The 25370-nt window shown below is 49.9% G+C and overlaps 1 pseudogene; it reads left to right on the forward strand.

Moving 5' to 3' along the window:
* Positions 1 to 13563: 13563 nt before the first annotated feature.
* LOC144162567 (uncharacterized) lies at positions 13564 to 17198 on the forward strand (annotated as a pseudogene).
* The last annotated feature ends 8172 nt before the right edge of the window (positions 17199 to 25370 follow it).

Below are 25370 nucleotides of genomic sequence, written 5' to 3' on the forward strand. Positions count from 1 at the left end.
TCTGCACAAATCACCAATACGGTCACTGTTTGTGTGCAGAAATCACCAATACAGTCACTGTCTGTATGAGCCCTGACAGCTGTCGAATCACTGCACGTAATCTTGGAAGTGCACTGGAGGTCTGCGATTTCTCCTGGGCCGGTCAGGTGGTGGCCCTGGCATTGAGTCCATTTCCCTCTACCGGTACACTGCACTCCTCAGTGCCAGAGCCTGGAGCCAGACTTTGTGGCTGCGAACCTTGCGCCTATGGTGGGCTCGGTGGCACATGTGATGGTACAGCGCATGAAGACTCAAGTTGATCTGCGGATGAACTCGCAGATTGTGTTTGTGGCGGACCCCCAGGTGCAGTGATCCAAGTCTTCGATGGTGCAGCTGTACTTTGGTAGTCCGTCAACAGGGGCATGTTGTACGTGCAAGAGTTGTCCTTAGTTTCTTGCCCTGGTGATGCCTCTTTTGGTACTGCTGATAGCTGTGAAGCGTTCCAAGTTAGACCGTCTTCCAGATAGAAGGACCAGCGGCCAATTTTTTTGAGGATTTTTAATAGTGGTCCATAACTTGGAGCCAGGAACTGGCCCAGGAACTGGTTTCTTCACTCGTATGTAGGTGCCAACTTGGAACTTGGGGACTCTTGCAGCTCGCTGTTGCTCAGCGTATGCCTTACTTTTTCGTTCACACTCTGGGACTCTTTTTCCTAGCGGGCTCATCTCCCGTGAAGGATTTGTGCTGAAGTCAGCTGTCAGCTGACCAATGACGTCCAAAGAAGTTCTCATGTGTCGGCCATGTAGAAGAACGGCTGGGGAGAGACCGGTGGTGCTGCGAGGGGTGGCTCTGTATACTCCCAAGTACTCAGTCACAGTTTCCTTCACTGGACGCTGCTCGAGCAGAGCCAGTTGAATGTATGACTTCAGTATACGATCAAATCTCAACGAGACCACTTGCCTGTGGGTTGTACACGGCAGAAAAGATGTGGTTGATTCCACGGTCTTCAAGGAAGGACTCAAATTCCCTTGATGTGAAGTCGACCATGAACAGACACTATTTCAGTAGGGTAACCCTCACGTACGAAGAGTGCTAGAAGCAACTTCGTCACCGTGTGAGTGGTAGCGTCAGTGCAAAAAGCCACTTCTGGCCATTTTGAAAAATAATCAACTACTTAAATGGCAAATCGGTAGTCTCCAGGTGCACGCTGAAAAGGAGCAACAACGTCAATAGCTATCTTGTCCCAAGGTTTGTCAGGAAGAGGATTTGGCTGAAGTGGTGTGGGTGAGATCTTGGCACTTTTTTCCGCATGCTGACAAACGGAACTGCAGATAGCTGTTTCATCATGTTTGCCGAACCCTGGCCATCATACTTCTCTTGTAGGCATTGTTTGGTTTTCACGATACGAGGGTGGGATTTGTGAGCCAGCTGGACAAAACTTGCTGTGAGCTTGACAGGAACTGCGATGCGCTTAGTACGGAAGGGCATGCCATCAACTGCTGTCAACTCCTTTTGGACTTCATAGTATGGAGTCAGCTTAGGTGCCTGATTCTTGCGGGGTGGCCACGATGTCTGCACGTAACGGGAAACTTCTCGTAGAGTGTTATCCTCCACTGTCGCTTGTCTCAGTTCATCTTGACGTACAGACGTCACCAGAGACACTATTTCTTCAGACTCGCGTGGTTTCGTGGTGGGCGGTGACAACTTGTTTGAGTGCTGTGGATGCATTTCGGGGCGTAGCATTTTGGGGCCTTGTGTCAATGTTTTACTTAGTTTGTGTCAATGTTTGGCCACAGTAAGGCAGTGTAATTCTGTGCCCACAATCTGGAGGCCAAAAGCTTGTACTGCATCAATACCCAGAAGTGATGTTCCACTTGGGTAATGTGGAAAGTCACTACAGCTGTTTCCGATTTGTGCACAGTAAGGGCAGGGAACTGTCCACGCACAGGAATTTGTCGATGTGAAAAATCCAGTAATGTTAGTTGCGATTTCTTCAGCTCAGCTTGGTCTCTGAACAGGTTTTGAAAGCTTTGTTCTCCCATTATCGATACAGCTGACCGTGTCCACTAAAAATTTTATGATGTGCCGGGGTGATGCCAGAGAAACAGGTTGAACCCCGACATCAAAGTAGACACCCGTACGCTTAATTATCAGTGTGAACAGTAAGAATGTTCATGACACTCTCAGCGTCTTCCTCTGGAACAATTTCGGCGACTCTTCCACACCCGCGACGCAAACTTCGACAGTACTGTTGAAAGTGACCTCGAGGCGGCCACACGTGAAGCAGGTTCAACCGCGGGCTACGGAGGTTGACAGTTGTCACTTTTGTGCGCCGCAATTTCCACACGCGGCTGTGTTTCTGGAGTACGGGATGACAGCGCCACTACATAGGACACTACAGTAGTATTCTTTACAAGTTATGAAAAAGGAACCAAAGACATTGCTGGATTTGGACCCCGTCATTGCAGAAAGCTGAAAGTGTGGCCCCGCGGCATTACTTCACATGTTTTTGATAAATTGATTTTAAAAATCCACTTACACGCAGTGTTTCATTATGCCTGCTACGCTGCTGGTTCGTTGTTCCCTTTGCTAATGAAAGTGGCATCAAAGGGGCCGACTAAGGGTGTACTGATCTCAAATTGCCGTTATTTTGTTGGCAGTGTTGGATTCTGTCTGAAGTGTCGTCAGCTATTAAAGTTATTTTGAATTGTGCAGTGCATTTCTGAGAAATGAACCCAGCAGTTTATCTTTCCTTTATTTTTCTTCAGAGTTTGTAAAATGACCTTCGTGAGCAATAAAAATGTGCTTCATAGTGATGGCTGGAGTTTCATGATTACATTTTGGTGCTTGTGCAGTTTAACAGTAGAGTATAAATTTTTCCAAAGGAGTTTACAAAGTGTATTGGCAAACAGTCAGGTGTCCAGCGTCCCCTTACAACGATAGAGCCATTATTCTACCAAGTGGGACAATTTTTTCAGAGACTTCCCATAAATATTTAGTTTGTTTAGATTCAACACCTCTTCCATACACTTGGAAGTTATTATTGTTCTAGCAACTATGACGAGTTGGAGGGGCTTTAGAGTGATGTGTCACTGATTTTCAAGCATGCACAGTTGCATCTGATTATGCAGCTGCTGTAAGAATAGAAAATGATGCGGCATATCAGAATAGTTCAGGACCTTAGCACTTCATGTTGCTGCATTTCAAGAATATTCTGGCTGTACAGCTGCAGTAAGAATAGGAACCCGTTGCCCAGCAGGTTGCAATGGTTTGATGTCAGTCCTTCGAGGTGCTAATGTTGCTCCTTTGCAGAGGTGGGCTGTTGCTTCTGACTAGAAGGCTACGGCAAGAATTGAAGACTTATGTAGTACGCTGGAATGGATTCATGTGAGGCCCTCGGGCTGTAAAGCCGCTGCTTCTCAAGCACACCTCTTGTTTACAGCCATGAAGCCGCGGTAAGAGAACATGCCAGGGCTTGAGACTGTGAAGTTGGTGCTTCTCATGAACACAACAGTGTAATTTTTGTATAGGACCCACCCCTCCACCATCACCTTTGCCAGCTCTCCCAGTATTGGCGTTTTCAATGTGCGTGCACAGCCTGGACAGCTTTCATGGTGCGGAAAACACTACTCGAACACTGCGCCATGAAATAATTTTCTTTATGTTGTGCGACGGCTTATGAAGATACGGCATCACTTTCACGTTGTTTTCATGGGGATTGTGCATTTTCGTTTTGCCTTTTAAACTTAATACAGAGGCAGTCTGCAACTGCCTTAAGCACTGGTGTCAGAAAAGCCTATGAGTCTGGCGGTCAGTGTGTTCCTGGATTACGTGGACACAACTTTTCTGCAGTGCACTGCAGAAACGGAATGTGGCTATGCCTCATCAGCGATGGCTCAGAGGTACTGCACCTGCCTCATATGGGGGAAGTACTGGGTTCGAATCTGCGCACCGCCGGGCACCCACTAGTTTCTCTAATGGGTACAGGTGTCCCTGGTCGAGTGCGGACTTTTGAAAGGATAACTCACGCCTGGAAAGCTGCCTTTACCCTTGCGAGGGGCTTCCGACCTTTGTCAATCTGGTGGGGCCCCGGCCTTCTACAACACCGCATTGCCGAAGGGAGGAAGAGTCTGGCGGCATGTCCTACCACAGGCGGTTACTGAGTAGAGTGTGCAACGTTGCTGTGGAAGTCACCATGTGCATTCGTGTGCCTTGGTGGTGCCGGGCACCTATTGAAAAAATAGGTACAAGCCTGGTGCTCGGCCCTTGTTACCACTAGAAGATGCTCCTGGCGTGTGACTACACTTGAAAAGTTGACCCAGCTTGTACAGGAATCACCTCTATGCAATTAGGTGGCTAGAAAGTGCAATTTTTTTTTGGTTTGTGTCCCCACACGATTGATAAAATCAATATAAGAAAAAGGGACTGCTAGCACACATCTTCACCTCAAAAATTGCAATTAATGGGACAAAAAGTCTACGCCAATTGTAGCAAAAACTGGAAAGCGGCACTAAAGTACATAAGTAGTTTACTGAAACACTGGCACTGTCGCCAATTACTGAAATTTTAGAAATTGGAGCTGAGCTGGTGGTAGATAGCGGCATTGGAGTTGTAGAGAATAAGTGAAACAAGTTTTGTCAGTGGCACCTGCATGATTTCGGTGACACAGGTTTTGGGAATTACATTGTCAGATGTAGGCTATAATTTATATTTTAAGCACCTGCAATGCAGCCTACTAGGGAATGGTGCTATTAGATGCCCCGTACCCTACACTGTACCAACAAAGTGACGTCTGGTCTCTGAACCACTGTTAGATGGTACGGTCAATAAACAAAACCGTTCGCAAATGACAGTCAACAGGTGCAGTTTATTTTTTAACGCTCTCTTTATCTGCTTTTGCTGCTAACCTTCCAATTTTGACACATACGCGTTCTGGGGAAATAGAAATTTCGGCCCCTGCAAAAATGGTCCCAACTCAGCGATTATATCACCGTTTGTTAGCTGGCTGAGAAAGAAATCGTGCAATGTACTTTCCGCCCTTGCATTTCAGAAATAAAATACACAGAACTACAACTTTTTCCGAGGCTGTGTTTTTGTTCGTGAACTTGACTAAAAATAGTTACTACAGGTGCAGGATGCGCTCTTTATCAAGCGAAGATAAGGTGACGGGGATTTCGAGAAAGCCCTTGCTTATATATCGTTCCGTCTACTCGGAACGCCAAGCAGGTTTTCCGGCTCACAACTCGCATAGAAGGCAGTCTGTGTGCATTTTTACCATACCGCTACCGCTCACTGTTAATTAGTAAATACCCTTAATAATTACATTGATAATTACAGGTTCGGCGACGGGCCTCGGGGCAAGCAACCGCACTGAAATGGTCCATGTGAAAAGCTTGGCATACTGCTGAACAACAATGCGATCACTACCATCACAACCATTGTCACTCGAGAATGTAAACACAAGCAGCGCGCCATCGCCTCCTGTACGATGATCGCGCTCGCCCGCTGTTTATTATTATATTATTATTATTTTTTTATAACTGCTGCTACCACTAGTAGGCGCTCGTGGCGCATCCGCCCCACTTTCGTTAATGCGTGAAACGTTTCGATGCAAATGCTTACACATGCAGCAATATTTTTACTTTTTATGAGTATCCTTATTACTACTTAATGCATAAACGGCTTCTGCGTATTTGTTTTTTGTTTTTTATTTTTGTGTGACGTCACCGGAAGTTTTGGTGTTACGGCGTTTTGGAGACGGAAACACGCGTCGCCTGCAGGACGCCCAGGCTTCCCGCGGCCCTTCGGTACCCTTCGAGGGTCGGGGGGTTCCCCAGGCCGTTGCCGTGCAGGAGCCGCACCTGCAGCAGTGCCACTTCCCGGCGGCGCCTTCTTCTGGGGCGTCTCGACCGTCCCCCGCGAAGGGGGAGCCGACCGTGCAGCCGGGGCAGAACTCGCTGAGCTGCGTGTTAGCCCCGAAGCCTCCTCCACCCCATCGGTAGCCGGTACACCGGCTGCTGGCCCGACTTGTGTAGAGGGCTGCGGGACTGAGCAGTTTGCTGAGCGGTCCACTCGGTCCACCTGCGGGGACTGAGTCAGTGCCAGGCATTGGGGCAGCCCAGCCTCTGGGACAGGAGGGGGCCGTACCGCTGACACCAGGTCCCTCAGCTCGACCTGCGTGCCTACAGACACCAGGGATGGCGCCGGCCCCCGCCGCACCACCTCCGCAAAAGTTCCTTTTTGCTGGAAACTTAGCCTTCTCTTAGCCTCAGGGTAATATAGATTCTGTGTCGTCTTGATGGTCATTACTTCTTTCTCATTCTTCCAGACCGGACATGATCTCGAGTACGCACCAGAACAGTTAACGCAGTGGGCTTCTTTTTCGCATCTTTCGTTCTCGTGCGCTTTTCCTCCACACCTAGCGCATGTGGGTTTGCCGCGACAAGATCCAGACCCGTGACCAAACCGTTTGCACTGAAAGCAGCGCCTTGGGTTTGGAATGTAGGGCCGCACCTTGCAACGCAGATGCGCTGCATTTATTGAGTCCGGTGGCGTAGTAGAGTTGAATGTTAAGACAACATGTTTGGTTTTAATTTCCTCTCCATTTTTTCTGATCAATATTCTACGTGCTGAGACCACTCCTTGTTCCGCCAGTTCGGTGTCAATCTCCGCGTCGGAGCAGTGGAAAAGCTCGGACTCGGAGATCACGCATTTAGAGAAGTTTAGCGATCGGTGCGTTGTCACTGTCACGTTCGTGTTGTCGATTTTTGCGAGTTGCACGATTTTTGCACTCTGTTCTCTGGTGTGTACTTCTACCAGTACATCTCCATTCTGGAGTTTCCTGGCATTGTAGTTTGTCCCGACTAGCTGATTGAGGGCCTTGGCAATTGCAAAGGGAGACTTTGTCTGCATGGGCTCCTCTACTCCTTGAACGACAAAAATCGTGAGAAGTTGTCACTGTTTTTTTGCAGCAGGTGCTGGGAGATGACTTCGGTCCGGGCCCTTTTCAGGGACCGATCAAGAGGTGTCTTATTTTTAGCCATGTGGATAGCTGGTGTTTTTCGGTGGCCACGCTGGCCGCCCACCACGGAGCCCAACCAGGGGAGCGTGCAGGTAGTAACGCTAGCCATACGTGGCCACTATAACTTTGTGTAAAATAGTCTAGGTAGTCCATTTTGCACAAAGTTAACCCTTGCCGCCTGAGGGTAAAAAGGGAAAAAACAGGAAAAGAGTAGGCGATAGGACAGGCATGGAAAGATGACAGGACAGAAAAAGAGAGAGTGAGGGAAATAGGAAAAGGCGACTGGCTGCTTTCCCCAGGGCGGGTCAATCCTGGGGTACCGTCTGCAGGAAGCGGGGGCCAAAGTGGCGTGTTGCCGCCACCAGGGGGCCGTAAAGGTCCAAAACAACCCTGGCTTTGGCTCAGCCACCAGGATGCCCTTTTCCCTGGACACGGCTAAGCCACGCACAGCCGGGGCGTGGGTGGGTCCAACCCACATGGGCTCGGGGTCCGCGGTGTCGCCACTACCGTCACCTTAAATAGACAAGATTCCCCTGCGGGCTTCAGTTGGCTGTAAATGTAGTGCGAATGTATTTTGTATATTGTATATGTACCAACATCTTTTGTTTTGTATATGTGCAATGTATATTCCTTAAAATTCCATGTTCTTCCTGTATAGTCGGTGTATAAGCCTTCCTCGCCTGTATGTAAGTGTGTGAATTTTTATGTTTGTGTGTATGTGTGTATATGTATATATATATATATATATATATATATATATAAAAGGGTCGAAAGTTGGGCAAGTTGGTATTGACGCATCTTAAAAATCCAACTGCGCGCAAATTAACGAGGACGTGAACACACTGACACCACACGTGAGCGCTTGTGGTGTCTTCAGTGTGTTCACGTCCTCGTTAATTTGCGCGCAGTTGGATTTTATAATATATATATATATATATATATATATATATATATATAAAAGGGTCGAAAGTTGGGCAAGTTGGTATTGACGCATCTTAAAAATCCAACTGCGCGCAAATTAACGAGGACGTGAACACACTGACACCACACGTGAGCGCTTGTGGTGTCTTCAGTGTGTTCACGTCCTCGTTAATTTGCGCGCAGTTGGATTTTTAAGATATATATATATATATATAGTCTGGAAAGATAAAAACTCACACAGAGCGCGAAAAAAATAAGGTTAGTAGAGACAGGGACAAACGAGAAAGACGCAGAAAATAAAAATAAGTTTACTGACGTTTCAGGGAGAGGACTGCCTTTCTTCAGAGTACTCTCCCTGAAACGTCAGTAAACTTATTTTTATTTTCTCCGTCTTTCTCGTTTGTCCCTGTCTCTACTAACCTTATATATATATATCTATATATATATATATATATATATATATATATATATATATATATATATATATATATATATATATATATATATATATATATATATATATATATATATATATATACATATATACTTGATGTTTGTTGAACACCTTAATTAGGAAGCTACGATTTGATGCGACCGAAGTGCCATTGTATTTTGTTTGTGGACCCTAAACTAGCCTCTGGCTATTGGGTCCAACACTGTTTTTGCGTATGTTGTTCTACAAAAAATGAATAAAGCTTCAATCAATCAATCAATAAAAAAAACTGTACTAACTCCTCATCTCAGCCCTGGAGTTTCAGCATCTTCCACAGCCGTTCTCTGTTTACGCTGTGATATGCCCCTGTAATGTCCCAAAACGTAATCCATAATGATCTATTCCGAGCTTTCGCAATTTCAATGCACTTTATCAGGAACAAATTATCATCCAAGCGCCTGTGTTGTCTATATCCATTCTGCATTTCCCCAAGGATTTCATTTTCTTCCATCCATGCTTGAATTTCTAATTTTATCGTTTACAACACGAATCTATACACCCCTGACATTACTGTGAGTGGTCTGTATGAATCAATGCTGGCTTTGTTGCCTCTGCCTCTTCCTTTGCCTTCATCCTACTTTCTAGCCAATCCTTTGTATTTACTTGGTTTGTATCCCCTCATCTATTGCCCTCATAAACTGTGCCTTACTTTTGGTACAAGCAGGTTTATCAGCTGCATTGGAATTCCGTACAGGCCCACTACTTTTTGGGGGGAAACGTTTTGCTCTGCCTTTTTCCAATCAAGATTGCTCAAATTTATTTTGCTTTCCGCAGTCTTCTGTGGTGCTGGTATTAGCGGTGGAGGCTTTTAAGTGCGAATGCACTTTATAAGCGACCCCAAACCATCCACCGCCGGCGGCGGCGGCGGCGGCGTCCGCAGTGCTCCTCTATATTTAAAAAAGAAACAGCATCCGACGCCAGGTTTCGATCCGAGGACTTTGCGGCCGCAGCGCGACGCTCTACCGACCAAGCCACGGACGCGACGGTGATATCAGTGTTAGTGACGCGCCTTATATCTTTAACGCATTCAAACTACGTCGTCAGCGGCGTGCGTTGGCGACTCAGCGGCGCTATAGCGGCTTGATAACTGCGTGGTGTACACGTGATACTACAAACTCGATGGAAGAGATGGAAGAGAAGGCGGCGAGGCGGTGGGCTGCGGGGGCCGAGCGCAAGCGCCGCAAGCGGGCCGACAACCGTGCATTCGCACTTTCACATTCTCCCCCTCGGGGAAATGCGGGGGAATTTTTTTCCTAAACTTGTCACTAATCACTCGATGAAAATGCGCCAGCGCCTGCTCTCCTTCGAAATGTTTCCCCTCCCTATCAATACAGAATTTTTGATGAATATCGTTTTTTTTAGCTTAGCGATTTTACATGATTCTAAATCTTCTTGGATGCGCTTTTGTCCTTCTGGCGTATTTCTGCCATCCATTGTTCGCTTTTTTGCTTGATCTTTCCTTGCACCATTTTCTGCACTTCTAGGTTTTTCCCCCGGTAGCTATCCTATTTTTCCTTTACTGCCTCCGGTTCCATACCAATTCTTGTTGCCTCTCTATGTTCTCTCGACACCTTTTTCCGCTGGTCAATAGCCTTTTTTGTTTCCTTATTTCACCAGCTTCTCGGCTTTCTCTTCCCTTTCCATCGGTTTTGTTGCTTGGCTCCATCCATCTTATGCTTTATAAACGCGATCATTTCTTCGTAATCCCAATTTTCGTCTGGGTACTTATTGATTTCGTCCTCCATCATATCAGCGATGATCTTCAACTTTTAATTGTTCAAATTAGCCCCCCCGGTTGTACCGATTGCTAAATTTGCCCGGGTTCCTCCTTCAAAGTGCAAGGTAAGCTGCTTGTGGTCGCTTCCTAAGCTGTCAGTTCCGTTTTCACCTATCCTCAATTCCCGCAACCTTTCGTATACTGTCTCGGAGACTAGACTATAGTCTATGCTGGACTGTCTGTTACCGCTTTCCCCCCGTTATTTGTCCGTCACACTTGTTTTTTTCTGTTTACTATAGCAGGTTTTTCTGACATAGATCTATCCCTAGAGAACGATTATGATCTGTCTATCCATCCAAATCTTCTATGTGGGCATTCATATCTTCAGCTAAGATTATTTCATCGGAATCGTTGAACTCGTTTATATCTGTTCTCAAACAGTTTACATGTCCACATTTTTTGCCCTAGCTCGGCTCCTGTCCACAGATACACAACTCCTAACCATGTATTTTTCACCGCTATCGTGCCTTTAACCCATAGATGCTCTTTAAAGTTTTCATGCACTCTCTGCCAGTCTGTCCCTTGTTTAATAGGAAGGCCAACGTCTCCCCCTCTCTTCATTCGTGCAGTCCTGTTGCGCCCTTCCTAGAGAAAAATTGTCTGACAGGGGTGCTTCTAGGTCTCGGACGTCAGTCTCGGCTAAGGCGTGCACGTTTATTTCGTCCCGATCAAGTTGGTTTTGAATTTCCACCCACTTATCAGGCTTTCTGGCTGCCTGCATATTTATATAGCTGATTAAATATTTATTGCATTTGTTTTTCTCTTTCGCTTTCCATTTACGGGGTTTATTGTTGTCTCTTAATAAATTGTTCGCTCCATTGTTTCCACTTAAATCATCTTTGTCTACGTTCTCAGCTATATCTATAGGTTCTTCGGTTAGCTCTAGGCCTGGCTTCCTCCCAGCGTTGAGTGTGCATACGTCCCTCACTTTCCATTTGTCGCCTAGTTCACCTTCCTTAGCTGCGCGGGGCGCCCTAAAAAAACTACCGCTCCCCCACCAAGCGCCACCCCACCTTGTTTTCCAGCTTGGGGCTGAAGTGAATCCCGTCCCACTGAAAAGCTTGCCCATGTCCAATGCCCTGTCCACGTCGATCACTTCAAGTCCCTAGCCGCGCCTCTCGATCTTGCTGTTAGCACCGAGCACTGCCCGTTTGGTGTGCACGCCCTGTTTCGTCACCTCCGGCACGGTGCAGACTGCAATGAGCACATTTGTGGCCGTCGCCCGCAGGTTGTTCACCCTTTTAGCTATCTCCTGGCCAATTTTTCCCTCCTCCCCCTTGAGAACATCTTCAAGTCCCCCGGCAACCACTACAAGGTTTCTAGCTTTACTGGACAAGACCAGCTGCTCCTTGGCTTGTCTGCATCGTTTTGACCGGGGAAACACCCCACCTTCACACATAGAGAAAGAAATACTAATTTTTTATTTCTCTATGCTTCACACGCTTATCCCCTCCTACCCTTTCCACTATGGTAGCGCTGATCCTCTTCATGTTAGAATCTCCCGCTATAATTACTACGCTATCTGCCACGTGCTGCTTTTTACTGGCACCCTGTTTTCCGACTGGTTTGGCTTGCCTATCTTTCAGCCCGTACGAGTAGCTGTTGCCTTTCGTACCTTCCGCCACGAGTGCCACCTCGGTGCATGCCTCCGCTCCGCTGCAGGGGCCAAGGTGTTCGTCATTTTTTAGCGAAATGACGAGCCCTTCTAACTTCATCTCAGCTGCTTCTAACTTTCCCTGAACGACCCTCCGTTCGTTGCGTTCGCCACTTACCGCTCCCCCACTTTCTGCAACCCGCTTAGCTAACCCCGATTTATCCGCTTCTACACCTTCTTGCCGCGACACCACTAAGCATAAACGACCCGCACCTGCCCCTTCGTCTGCCTCGCCGCCATCCCGCTGAAGCTCCTCTGCATCTACCTGCCGCGGACAGCTACCACACTGTACCAGCTTTCTACGCGTGTTCGTCATCTCGGTTGAAAACCCGACACAACGAGAAAAAATCGTGTACGTAAATACTCAGCTTCAGCTGTCCTCCGCTGTCTCCGCCCTTCCGCGGTCCTTCACTGTATATACGTATATAGGAACACGCTGTTTTCGGAGTACAAAAAATTGGCCGCGTATATGCGCCTTTCGTTGCAAATGTCGTCCAAAGACGATAGTCTTTGTAGACATTTGGCGAGTTCTTGCGGCCGCCGCCGCGCACGAACTCAGTCCACGTTTAGCGCTGCATGTCGTCGCGTAGAAAATAATGCATCTTGGCGTCGTCGTCGATTTGCTCGGACATGCTTCCACGATTAGTTCTTCGCATTCCGCGAGCTCGGCACCAGTGCAAGGGAACACCATGCGCCGGCCACGAACTGAAGAGCAAAGACATCGAACACGCAAAGTGCGCAAAGTTTACAAGCATTGCTCACACAGGTACACCCGCGTCTCCTGTCCAAACGAATACCACTGACAGCAGCGCAGGTTATCGTTTCCGGTCCCGAAAACGGCTATATGACGTCAACCTGAACCGGCCAGACACGCCGGCCAATGTTTCGTCACGCCGAAAGCGATTTCGCTCAAGCTGCCGATTTGTGGAAGCTCACGGCCGGGACAATCAAAATCGATTTTAGATGTGATTCCGGCCTCGGATCGCTGCAAAAATTTCTGTGAGGCATCTGTACAAACTACTGAAGCCAATTATATCATTTTTAGGCGTCAAAATTTGGTGTCAATACTCCTTTAAAAAGCAGCTGCGTCTTCGTAGAGTACGCGAGCGCCTGCAAGAGCTACCCGGGGACGCGGTTCTGCGCGCTTCGTCGCCGCTCTTCCGGGCGTCGGCGACGGTGGCAACATATCACCCCCGTCACCTCCAAATACGTCAAGCACAAATGAATTCTACTGTCGCCTCGTTTAGACCTGATACTGGCACAGTGAGAGGTTGGCTTCATTTTGCAGCGTGGACAACGAATGCGGCTTCGTTTCGAATATATACGTCGCAGAAAAATATATTTCGGGGATGGCGGGTGGTGCTGCGGTCGCTGAAGTGAGCGAACGTGTCTCACCACGGCTCCCGTAATTATTCCAAATAATGCGGCGCAAGCATCAGTTACCAAGGTATAATTGGTACTAAAGTGTCCGTGAAGGTACGGGGCATCGACCGATACCAGTTTCGCCCAAGTGGTACGTAATTTTACCAAACTTTCGCACATTTAAAGTCGCACGGTGCAGGCGTGCAGCTAAGCCTATAGCGCTAGGCTTAGCACGAGTACGGCCCCCGGGGGCGCCGGGCCCGGCCGCTAGGCCTAACCGACGAGTATGACGAAGATGGCGGCGACTACAGAACGATGGACATGAGCATGCCTCCGGAGAAACCAGGGCGCCGGCGATGTACGTCAGCAATTACGGAGGAAGAACGTGTATCGGAGACTAAGGACATGAACCTACACCCGAAGATACCGAAGGCTGGACGGCTACCGGCAAGAGAATCAAGCAGATCACCACGCGAGGTGAGCGGCTCGGCGAGCTCAACGCCGCCGTTGACCGTCAGTCTAGACCGAGAGATATGGCTAAGTTCGCCAAGCGGGTGAGCGCGTCGGTTACGAAGGCAGCACGCATGCCGGCGGCTATGCCGAAGGAGGACATCAAGATCGTTATGCGGCCGCGCGACGGCCTCAACGTGGCGAGAACGGAGGCTTCGATCATCATATCGGTCGTCATGACGGCGGCGGGAATAACGAGGGAGGAAGCCAAGGAAGACGCCATTTGCACGAACGCGGCGCAGAACATCATCGTGGTCAGCACGCCGGACGAACGGCGAGCCGCAATGTACTCCAAGATCAAGGCCCTATCGGTCGGGGGCTCTACGTTCGAGGTCAATGCCTACCGAACGGCGCCGGACGGCACGGTGAAGGGGATTATCCGCGGCATCGCAATCGAGGACACCCCGGCGGAGATCAACGAGAACATCGTTAACCCGTACAACCCGCTGGCCGTGGAGGCGCACAGGATCGGAAACACGATGACATTGATAGTCCTATTCGCGGGACAGAAGGTACCCAACTACGTCAAGTACGGCTCCATGTTGGTGCGCGGCGGGCTCTACCGCAAGCACTTCGAGGTGTGTAGACAGTGCGGAAAGGTAGGACACAAGAGCGATGTGTGCCCGTACCCCAACACCAGAGTGGGCTTCGCCTGCGGTGCCGCGAATCCCGTCGCCGACTACGAGCGGGAGTGCAAGCCCCACTGCAAGCTCTGCGGAGGGTAACACCCGACGGGCGAGAGGGAATGCAAGAATAGGTATAAGAAGCCGTACATGGTCACGAAACGGCAGTGGGAACGCAAGATCGAAGCTACATCGCAGCAACGGCAACTACGTATACCGGACCCGGTGAGTTTCCCACCGTTAATCCAGAGACGAAAATCGAGGCAGCGAAGCAGCAGCCGACACAGGAACAGGAGCAGCAGCGCCAGCCGCCGTAGACGAACGCCGTCGCAGCCGAAGGAACGTGTTGCCTGAGCCAACGCGGTCACGATGGCGCCCACGACGAGGCAGCAATACCAGCAACAACAGCAGGCCAAGCCCAAGACCCACGAAGAAAACGGCGCAGTTACGGCCTTACGAACCGAGAACGAAAACCTAAAGCAGAAAATAGTCGAGCAAGATGCGCCCATCAGGGAAATCAATGAGAAGCTTGCGATGTTAATCTCGATGCAGCAGTACCAGCAGGAGCAACAGCAGCAGCAGTACCAGCCGCCGCCGCCGACGCCGCAACAGCAACCGCCGCAACCTCAACCACAGCCGGCACAAGAAAGGAGACAAGAAGTAATGACCGAGGACGAACCAGAGCCTGAAATCGACCCCAGGGTGGCCCGCACGTCGGAACCGAAACCAAGAGACGGGCTGTCAACGGAGCCAAGGACCGCAGAATTAACTCGAGATTGGACAAACTGGAGGAACAGATGGACCGGGTAGAGAAAAAGCCAAAGTCACCAACGAGCACCTCACGGCACACTCGAACAAACGGCCTAGGTTACCAACGATCGCCTCACCGCACTCGAGCAAGTGGTCCAGGGCCTGCAAAACGGCTTCACGCAAATGCAAGCTCAAGTACAAGCACAGATATAAGGATTGGAAACCCAGATCATTGCCAAACTGCAACAATTATGGATGGGACAACCAGCAGTAGTACAGCCACAGCAACCTCAGCAGCAGCAGCCCACCCAGTGCCAATAAAGGACCTCCTGGTTTGGCACTGGAACTGCAACGGTTTCTTAAGGAAGAAAGCGATACTACAACAGCACCTACAGCAACTAGCAAGAAAGCCGCATGTCATACTAATTCAAGAAACACACTTCGAAGAACCGCCGAAGCTCCCTGGTTACCGCGCACACGCCGGCCCACCGAGCGGGAAAGGGCCGACTGCGAAAAGCAGAGGACACAAGGGCAGAGGCGCCTGCACCTTCGTCCGCAAGGGCATTACCTTCATCGAACACGACTTGGTGACCAACAGCACAGTCGAACACTGCGCCGTAGAAGTGATAACGGGCAAGAAAAGAAAGGAGAGCACGTTCGTGGTTAACGTCTACAGCAATCCTGCCCACAACCGGCAGAGGTTTCGGGCACTTCTACACAAGGCAAGCAGAATCGCCGGAAGCAACACGCTCGTGGTCTGCGGAGACTTCAACACTCCGAGCCACGAGTGGGGCTACGTCAAGACGACGGTCAAAGGAAGGGAACTAATGCAAGACGCGACGGGCGTGGGGCTGCACCTCGTGAAGGACCCGGCGTTCCCCACCAGAACGGGCACGTCGGTAACGAGGGACACCACCCCGGACCTAACGTTTGTCAAGATCGGCGCGGCGTGCGCGAGAGAAGCGCTGTGGCGCAACACGGGGGAAGACCTCGGCAGCGACCACTTCGTCGTGGAGGCCACGGTGCCGCTCTCGGGTAACGGCAACTACGGCAAGAGAAAGCATAAGATCACGGACTCGGACGCGTTCCGAAGGGCACTGCCCGACGATCAACCCGACATCGAAGACATACAGAAGTGGACGAACGCCGTAACGAAGACGGCGGAGGAGGCAACCACGGAAATCGAGACGGACGACAACATAGACAGGATGGATAGCCGACTGGCCCATCTCCTGGAAGCCAAAAAGTCCCCGAAAGAGTGCTGGCTGAAGCAACGCACCAACAGACGGCTGCGAAAGAAAATCGCCGAGCTCAATAAACAGATAGAGAAGCAATGCAGGGTGTTGTGCGCCCAGCAATGGAACCAGGCCTGCAACGAAGCCGACGGTCAAATGCACACGGGTAAGACGTGGAATATGCTACGGCATCTCATCGAAGAAACCCAGACCAAGGAAACGCAGCACAACAACCTCGCCAGAATGCTCCATAAGGCCGTCCAGGAACTGGGAAAGGATGAGGTCAAGAAGCGACTGGACGCCAAGTACCGGCCGACCACCCTGAAGGAGAATCACCCGGGGTACCGAGGCAAAGAAAACGCGACGCTAGACAGAGACATAGAGACGTGGGAAGTGCGCGACGCCTTGCAGAATCTCAATAGAAGATCCGCCGCCGGCCCCGACAGGGTTACCAACAAGGCGCTCAGGAACCTCAACGACGCGGCTGTGGAAGCCCTCACGAAATGCTTCAACAAGTGCTGGAGAGCCGGCCGCCTTCCCAAACAGTGGAAGACGGCCAAAACGATTCTAATCCCGAAACCCGGCAAGCCACCCGGTATAGAGAACCTCTGACCGATCTCGCTTACGTCGTGCGCTGGAAAAGTCCTGGAGCACGTCCTAATGAACCGGCGGCAACGTTACCTAGAAGACTCGGAACTGTACCCCAACTCCATCATAGGGTTTCGGGGCAAGCTCGGAACGCAAGACGCCATGATTCTACTAAAGCACGAGATCCTCGACGACGAAACGAAGACCAAGGACAACAGGGCCGTGCTCGGACTGGACCTGCAGAGCGCATTCGACAAGGTCCGATACTCGTCCATCTTAGCTTAAGTTTCCCGGCTCGACATGGGCCGAAGAACGTACGAGTACATCAGAGACTTTCTAACGGACAAGACGACCAAGATCTGTGCGGGTGACCTCCAACTACCGGTGAAGAGGCTCGGCAGCGTCGGTACGCCGCAAGGCTCGGTCATATCCCCGCTGCTGTTCGATTTCGTGATGATCGGCGTGGCCAATCGGCTGGAGCGGGTGACGGGTGTCCGCCACACCATCTACGCCGACGACGTCACACTGTGGGTCACGGGGGGAAGCGACAGTCACATAGAAACGACGCTGCAAGAACCGGTCGGCGCCATAGAAGAACAACTGCAAGGGTCGGGGCTAGTCTGTTACCCGTCCAAGTCGGAACTACTGGTGCTCCCGCCGAAGAACGCGAGCACAAAGAGAAAGTACGATGAAGACAACGACCACGCTAGCTCTAAGATCACCGTGCGCACGGAAGGCGGGCAAATCATTCCGGAGGTCGACAAGATCAGAGTGCTCGGAATGGTCATCGAGAAGAAACGCGTCAACGGCGCGACGGTCACCAAGCTAGCGACGAAAGCAGACGCGGCTTTGCGCGTCGTCAGAAGGGTCTCCAACAGAAAAGGAGGGATGAAGGAAGAGAACCTCACGAGGCTCGTCCAGTCTTTCGTCATTAACCACATAGCGCACGTGGCCGCCTTTCACAACTGGCGGCCGAGCGAACGCGCAAAGATCGACGCAGTCATACGCAAGGCATACAAGACGGCGCTCGGGCTCCTGAGGAGCACGAGCACGGACAAGTTCAGTGCCCTGGGCGTGTACAACACCCTGGATGAAATAGCAAAAGCCCAGCGAGTGGCGCAGCTCGAGAGACTATCAGGAACCAGAACGGGACGACACATACTACGGCAGCTGGGCCTGGTGCCCAAGGAGAGCGAGACGACGAGCGGGGAACCTTTACCCGAAGGGGCGGGACGACGGATCACCGTGTGCCCGATACCTCGGAACATGAACCCCGAACACAACAGAGAACGGCGACTGGCAAGAGCCAAGGCCCTGGTTGACCTGCACGCCAACGACAGCGGTGCCGCGTACGTGGACGCGGAGAAGCACCAAGACCAGAAAGAAGCCAACACGGCGGGGGTGATAGAGGCGACGACGGGCAACACGAAGACGGCGGCGAGCATCCGCGTTGGGAAGCCACACCAGGCGGAGGAGGTGGCCGTGGCCCTGGCCATCGCCGATCCCGGCTGCACGACGGTGGTGTGTGACTCCAGGATAAGCAATCAAATGCTTGCCAATTTGCCTTCAGAGCGCAAAAAAGACTTCCTGCTGCACTTTAACGAGGTATGGGATACAGGAAATATTCCCGCTTTGTGGAAGCTTGCATGAGTAGCACCGCTTCTAAAGCCCAGCAAAGACCAGCAAGACATCGCCTCTTATCGGCCCGTTTCACTCACGTCGTGTCGTGTGTCGCTAAACTTACGGAAAAGCTGGTGAATGCTAGGCTGATGTGGTGGTTTGAAAGTAAGAGAAAGCTTCCGGTATGCATGACTGGCTTCAGGCAACGATTATGCGCACAAGACAGCGTCGTCGATCTTGTTAGTCATGTGGAACACCAGCCATCCTACAGACTGTCAACACTGGCGCTATTTTTTGACGTGTTCAAAGCCTACGACAATGTCGTACAAAGCGGCATCATCACAAAGCTGTCACAAATGGGCGTGACAGGAAATCTCCGCTTCGTGCACGCTTTCACCACAGGTCGCTCCATGCAGGTGCGATTAGGGGACGTTTTAAGTAGCACTAGAAGTGTATCGCGAGGTGTGCCACAGGGAAGTGTTCTGTCTCCTACACTTTTCAATGTGGCTATGGCGGGCATCCCTCGAGCCGTAAAAAAGGACTGCAAGTCAGTGCACTTATCAATATATGCCTTCGACATATGCATCTGGATCTCAGGTTATCAACACAAGCGGTTGGCTATGATTGCTCAAGGAGTGATTCGTACGGTACAAGCATATCTCTCGTCGGTGGGACTAACAGTCTCCGCGGAAAAGACATGCTTTATTTTGTTTCCCGGAAAGAAACGGAAAGCGACGCGCCTCAAGTTAACTTTAGGTGGCTTGCCAATCCGGCAAGCTACTCGTGTGAAGTTTCTCGGCGTCACCATCGACTATAAATTATTCTGGAGGCAGGCCGTGGATTCTCTAGTCACATCCATGGTTCCCCGCTTAAATGTGCTTCGACGAATTGCTGTACCTAACTGGGGGAGTCACCCATCATCTATGCTTAGGCTTCACTCGGCGCTCATCTTGAATCGGGTTCTTTACCAACTACCTGTTTTGTCTCCCTCGGAGTCCCAGTATGCTCGTCTGGAAGCGCTGCACCGACAGGGCGTTAAAGGGACACTGAAGTGATATGTAAACATTGCGGGATTACTAGCGCAAATTGTAGTCCGGAGTCCCCAGGCCATGTTTCGACCACTATAGGCGCGTTTACGCGATTTTATTTAGTAGAAAAACTAATTCGAAAATGCTGTCCTCCTCTCTTTAAGCTCGCCCATTTTCTGTGGCGTTTTCGTGTGACGTCAGGAGGGGATGAGCTGGCAATTGGCTGCGCCACGGCTGCGCTACTGCACGGCTCCCCGGACGACAGAGCCAGTCGGCCCAGCGTTTCGTCCGCCGGCCGCCGGCAGGTCGTCGCAATCAAGGAGGTTAAAAAAAAATTGCTTGGTCGCAATTCGTTCGCTTAGTTGAAACGAAGCCAGGACACGTTTGTGAATGGAAGAATGTGCCTTTCTTTACATGGTTTGTTTGTACACTGTATCTAGCTCCAAGTCAAGTTCGCTTCACACAAGTGCTGCACAAGCGCACATGCAACGCTTCGCTGACTGGTACGCCAGTAGGAAAATATAAGGCCTCTTGAAGGCGGGATAAGAGTCAGCGAAGTCAATATAGGTACTAAGGAAATAAAATCAACTGATATTTTTACCGTACAGCGTAAAACTAGGGCGCGGGAAGCACTTTTTTGCGCTGGGCGAACAAGCACAGCGGTCAGCAGCACGACTACGCATCTGCGAACGCTTTTCCGTCTACGAAATGCAATTGCTAGACGTGAGCTACTGTCGAAACTCGGGCGACGCTTACTGCACGATCGCAGTACAACAAATAGTCACCTAAGCTGCTTGAAATGCCAAAACTAAATAAAAGTGTAAACCGGTTGTACAATATATACCCTATATTATCAAGGCCTTCGCGTCCCGGTCCGTGGCTCAGTGGGTTCTGCTTCCGGCTGCGCTAGCGTGCAGACGCAGAATGTCGTGCTCCGTTCAAGGAGCGGTTTTGGCGGCCCAGGTGGGCCGCGGTAACAGGAATCAGGCTTTTGCATCCCACGAATATCAAGTCATTCTGCCCCAATTGCCAACAGGTACTACAGTTTTAAATACGGTCTTTCTGCACGCCGACCCGAGCGCAAGGCCATACCGCGTCGATGACTTCCGAGACGCGCTCCTTTGTTTGGGCCTGCTTCCCGATGTAATCGCTCTGGGAGCGTACCAAATGATTCACTGCTGGGCTGTGACCTTCAAGAACGGAGACGGTGTGAAGAAGCTGGTGGCCGCCGCAAGCATCACTGTGAAGGAGAGACGGTGCCTCGTGATAGATCCAGGTAATCAAGACGTTCGTTTGAAGTTACACTGGGTGTTGTACAACGTTCCAGACGACGCAGTGCGGGCAGCGTTTGCTCCTTACGGGAGAGTGACCGATGTGGCGAAGGAAAAGTGGCGAGTACAGGGCTGCGCCGAGAAAAACTCGACGACACGCACCGTGTCGTTGAAGCTGAAAGCTGGCGTCTCCATCGATGACCTTCCCCACCAACTTCGCGTCGCCAGTGACCTTGCGCTCGTCGTAGTCCCAGGTAGGCCGCCTGTCTGTCTGAGGTGCCAGAACGCCGGCCATGTTCGTCGAGAGTGCCGGGTGCCGCGCTGTTCCCGGTGCCGTCGCTTCGGGCACGATGAGAGTGCGTGTGTGAAAACATACGCCAGTGTCGCCGGCCCCGTAGGCGGCAACGATATTTCGGAACATCTCATGGACGAAGTGGATGCCGAAGAAGCCGCTAACGGTGGAGGCGTGGAGGTGGTAACCGTGGCGGCTGATGCGACGGGCAATACTGCAAATGGCGATTCCGATGGAAAAGCCTCTAGTGCGGTGCACGGGCAGGAGACTGTACCAACAGCTGAGGAGTCTGGGCACAACAGCGTTGTGAAGGGAAAACCTGCCGTCCAATCCGAGGAGAAGGCAATGCCCACAGGTGCTTGTGAGGTTATAAAAGTGCAACCTGTGTCCCCGGTCCCCTCTCCTGAGGAAGAGATAGCGGAAGACATGGACAGCACCAGCACGCTACCGAAGCGGCAGCGTGAGGACAGCGACGACCAGACCAGTACTGGACTTTCTGAGCCGCCTCCTAAAGCGGCTCCCACCCGTCGCTCGCCGTACCGCAAAAAGCCCATTACGGCGGCGAGCAAGAACCCGGCGGCAACAGAACCCACGTGAACGTTGACTCAGGGACGGAAGCAGTTGCGGCGACACGAAAGACGGTTCGACCCACGTTGAGAAGGAGAATGTGCTGTGTGTGTGATTCATGCTCCTTCCTCCTCCCCACCCCTCCTTTCTTTCCCAGCATTGCATTGGCACTCCTTTGTACTCAATCACTGGCCGGAAATTTTGTATGTACTGTGAAGTTCATTTGTTCTTGCTTGTAAATGACAACTGCGACAGAAACAGTATTACGCATTGGTACCCTTAATGTACGAGGGCTGTCTGCAAAACGGAGACAGTATCAACTTAGTCGCCTGTTCATGGAACACGAACTTGATGTTATAGCTGTACAAGAGACTAAGATTGAGAGTCAAGAACAAACTGACCGGTTGGTACAACCCTTTACAGCAAGCTACAATGTATGTGTGTCTCATGCCAATGGCCATTCGGGGGGATGTGCAATTTTCCTTCGTAAAACGGTGGGAATCGTAGAGGAGACAGTTGTTGTTTGCGAAACGGGCCGCTTTGTTGTTTGCGATTTTTCATATCTAAATAAGCAGTGGCGTGTAATGTGTGTGTATGCACCGAACGACGAAAATGAGCGAAGGTGTTTTTTCGAACGCATTGACCCATACCTGAAGTGTGAAAGATTTATCGTGTTGCTGGGTGACTTTAACTGTGTTTGCTATGCTGAGGACAGATTTAAAAACAAACCAATTCGTGAACCTAGCGCACGTTATCTCAATGAGCTGATTCAGGAACATGGATTAGAAGATGTTGGTGCCATTATGTCCTGCGGTAAATCACCGCGGTACACGCACCATCAGCAGGCTAGTCACGCTAGGCTAGATAGAGCATACGTATCAGCAGAATTGGTACCAATGTGTGGTGAATATGAAGTCATGCCTGTCTCATTCAGTGATCATTGTCTGGTATATTTTACCTTAGGAAGTAAAACGAAACACTCTCGCTTTAACTGGGAGTTGTGGAAGTTTAATGATAAGCTACTTGAGGATGATTGCTTTCTAATCGGTGTCAACGGCCTTTTAGAAAAACTCTTCAAGACAAAGGCGAATACCTTCATAGAGCCATGGGAAGAGTTTAAAAGCGGAGTTAAAATGCTTGCTATTGAAAGAGGGTGCATCTTGCGGCAACAAGAAAGGAAAAAAGAAAGCGAGCTTAAACGTGAATTAGTGTTTCTAATAAGTAGTGATGGCTACAACCCCGGGATTTTCTACAAACAAATAAGGGAAGTAAAAGGGAAGCTCGAGATTATAGATCAAAATAGATACGCAGCTGCAGTTGTTCGAGCTCGATCGGAGCGTTTGTGGATGGGTGAAGCCCCTACTAAGCGCTCCCTTAGTGACGAAAAGAGCTATGCTGTCAAGAAAGAAATCAAGCAGATTTGTCATCAAAATAAGCTCACTACAGACCCAGCCCAAATAGCAGGTGCATTTGTCGACTACTATAATAATCTGTTTGGTAGAAAACTGCACGTTGAAGAGGGTTTTAAAACTGAATTCTTGCCTCTTATGACCAAACTTGATGATGACGTCAAGGCGGAGCTCGAGGCTCCGATCAGTATAAGTGAAATTGAACAGGCAATAGATGAGCTAACCGGAGGAAAATCGCCCGGGCCTGATGGCTTGGGGGCTGCCTTTTACAAAATGTTCAAAAGCGAAATAGCCACGGCTTTACATCGATTGTTGGTCGACGCATACAAGGTAAACCGGATGCCCCCCTCCTTTTGCAGGACACACATTGTTTTGGTACCAAAAACTGAGGATTCTGTTCAATTACTCTCCGTAACTTCTTACCGTCCAATTAGTCTCACAAATGTTGATTATAAAATATACATGAAGGTGTTGGCTAAACGATTGCAAACAGTAATGAATATCATTGTTGGCCCGCACCAAACCTGCGGGATTAAAGGAAGGACAATTTTCACTAATATACATACAATGAGAAACATCCTAGAGTGTTGCGATGCGGGTAATGGACATGTGGCAATACTTCAACTCGATCTTGAAAAAGCGTTTGACCGTGTTGCACGTGAAATTTTGTTTTGTATTCTGGAGTACGTGAATGTGGGTGCTGTGATACTGGATGGGGTGAAAATGTGTTATCGGGATTGCTTCGCTAGTCTTATTGTCAATAAGCAAGTTACGCCAGGTATTCAGCTTCTATCGTCGGTTAAGCAAGGCTGCCCTTTGAGTGCTCTGTTGTTTGCCATCTACTTGGAACCGTTTTGTTTAAAGATTAAGAACAGTGAAAAAATAAGTGGTTATAAGTTCTTTGAGAGCGAAGTAAAATTATTGGCATATGCGGATGATATAGCCATAGTCTGCAGCGACAAAGAAAGTGTTCGAGAGGCAGTAAAAGAAGCTGGAAAGTTTTGTAAACATACGGGTAGTGCTATAAGCTGGAAAAAGTCACTAGGTTTCTGGCACGGGGAGTGGGAAGACACGCCTGAGGTTTTTGAAAATATGCAGTGGACGTTAACTCCGGCCAAATACTTGGGCGTACCACTCAATAACTACAGGCAGCCTACCGAATTTTGGACGCTGGAAACAGAACGCGCAAGAGTTCAGACAACCCGGTGGGGTGGGAAGGATTTGTCGATGTTTGCACGAGCTACTGTGTGCAACTTATTTCTTGTAGCCAAAGTGTTCTACGTCCTTCAGGTGCTGTCCATGACGAGAGTTTCTGTTCAGAAGCTACACAGAGTGTTTGCGGTTTTTATTTGGGGATCGACTTGGGAGCGGACCAGCCGCTCGAACCTGTTCCGCGCGGTTCGAAAAGGAGGCTTGGGGCTCTGCCACTTGTTTCTGAAGCAGATTGTGTCCAGGTTTTGTTTCTTAAGGGATCAGAATAATCCATTTCTACGTACTGTCATTCAAGTGTGCCTTTGTGATCACATACCTGAATTTGTTGTGTCCTCTTTTGGGGGTAGACGAACGAGTCTATGTGGTTTCCTGCGCGAAGTTGTATGGGCGTTCAAATTATTGAAAGTGAGATTTTCGATTGAGTACTTGAGCAACGTACCACGCAAAAAGTTATATAAGGACCTCATTGATGTTATGTTACCCATTCCCCTATACAGGTCTACGTATGCAGTGGGAAGGGAAGGCGATGTGCTCCAGAGGGTAAAGAGAATGCCCGTGCGCGCCTCCGTTAAAAGCTTCTTTTTTCAGCTCCACAGTGGCACGCTTCCTGTAAAGCCATGGCTCCACGAGAAAGGATTAGACATACATTGGAACATTAACTGTCGCATATGCTTAAAGCCGGAAACTATTGACCACATTTTTCTAGACTGCTCAGACGCGAGATTTCACTGGGACATCCTACAGCGCACTGTTAAGAAGGACCTGCCCATAAACCCTTTCGGGATCCGTTTTCTGTCTGTGTGTGATACAGGGGGCGTGCCATTCGACATGTTTATGTTGATCAGTATGCACAGCTTGTGGCGCACAAGGATGGCTGACAGGCATGCCGATCCCAATGCGCGGCCCGCTAGAGAGTATTTCATTGAGAGTATGGTCAACATACGTGAGGTATACAAAGCGCTAAGCGAACCACCTGAATGGTTACCAATGCTTGATGACCTTGTTCAACTGAAGAGATTTTAAACTTGTGTTTATCGCAAAGGTGGCGAATGTTATAA

This window comes from Haemaphysalis longicornis, unplaced genomic scaffold, assembly GCF_048455015.1.
Source record: "Haemaphysalis longicornis isolate Haplotype H1 unplaced genomic scaffold, Haemaphysalis longicornis Haplotype H1 scaffold_1, whole genome shotgun sequence".
Taxonomy (NCBI): Eukaryota; Metazoa; Arthropoda; class Arachnida; order Ixodida; family Ixodidae; genus Haemaphysalis; species Haemaphysalis longicornis.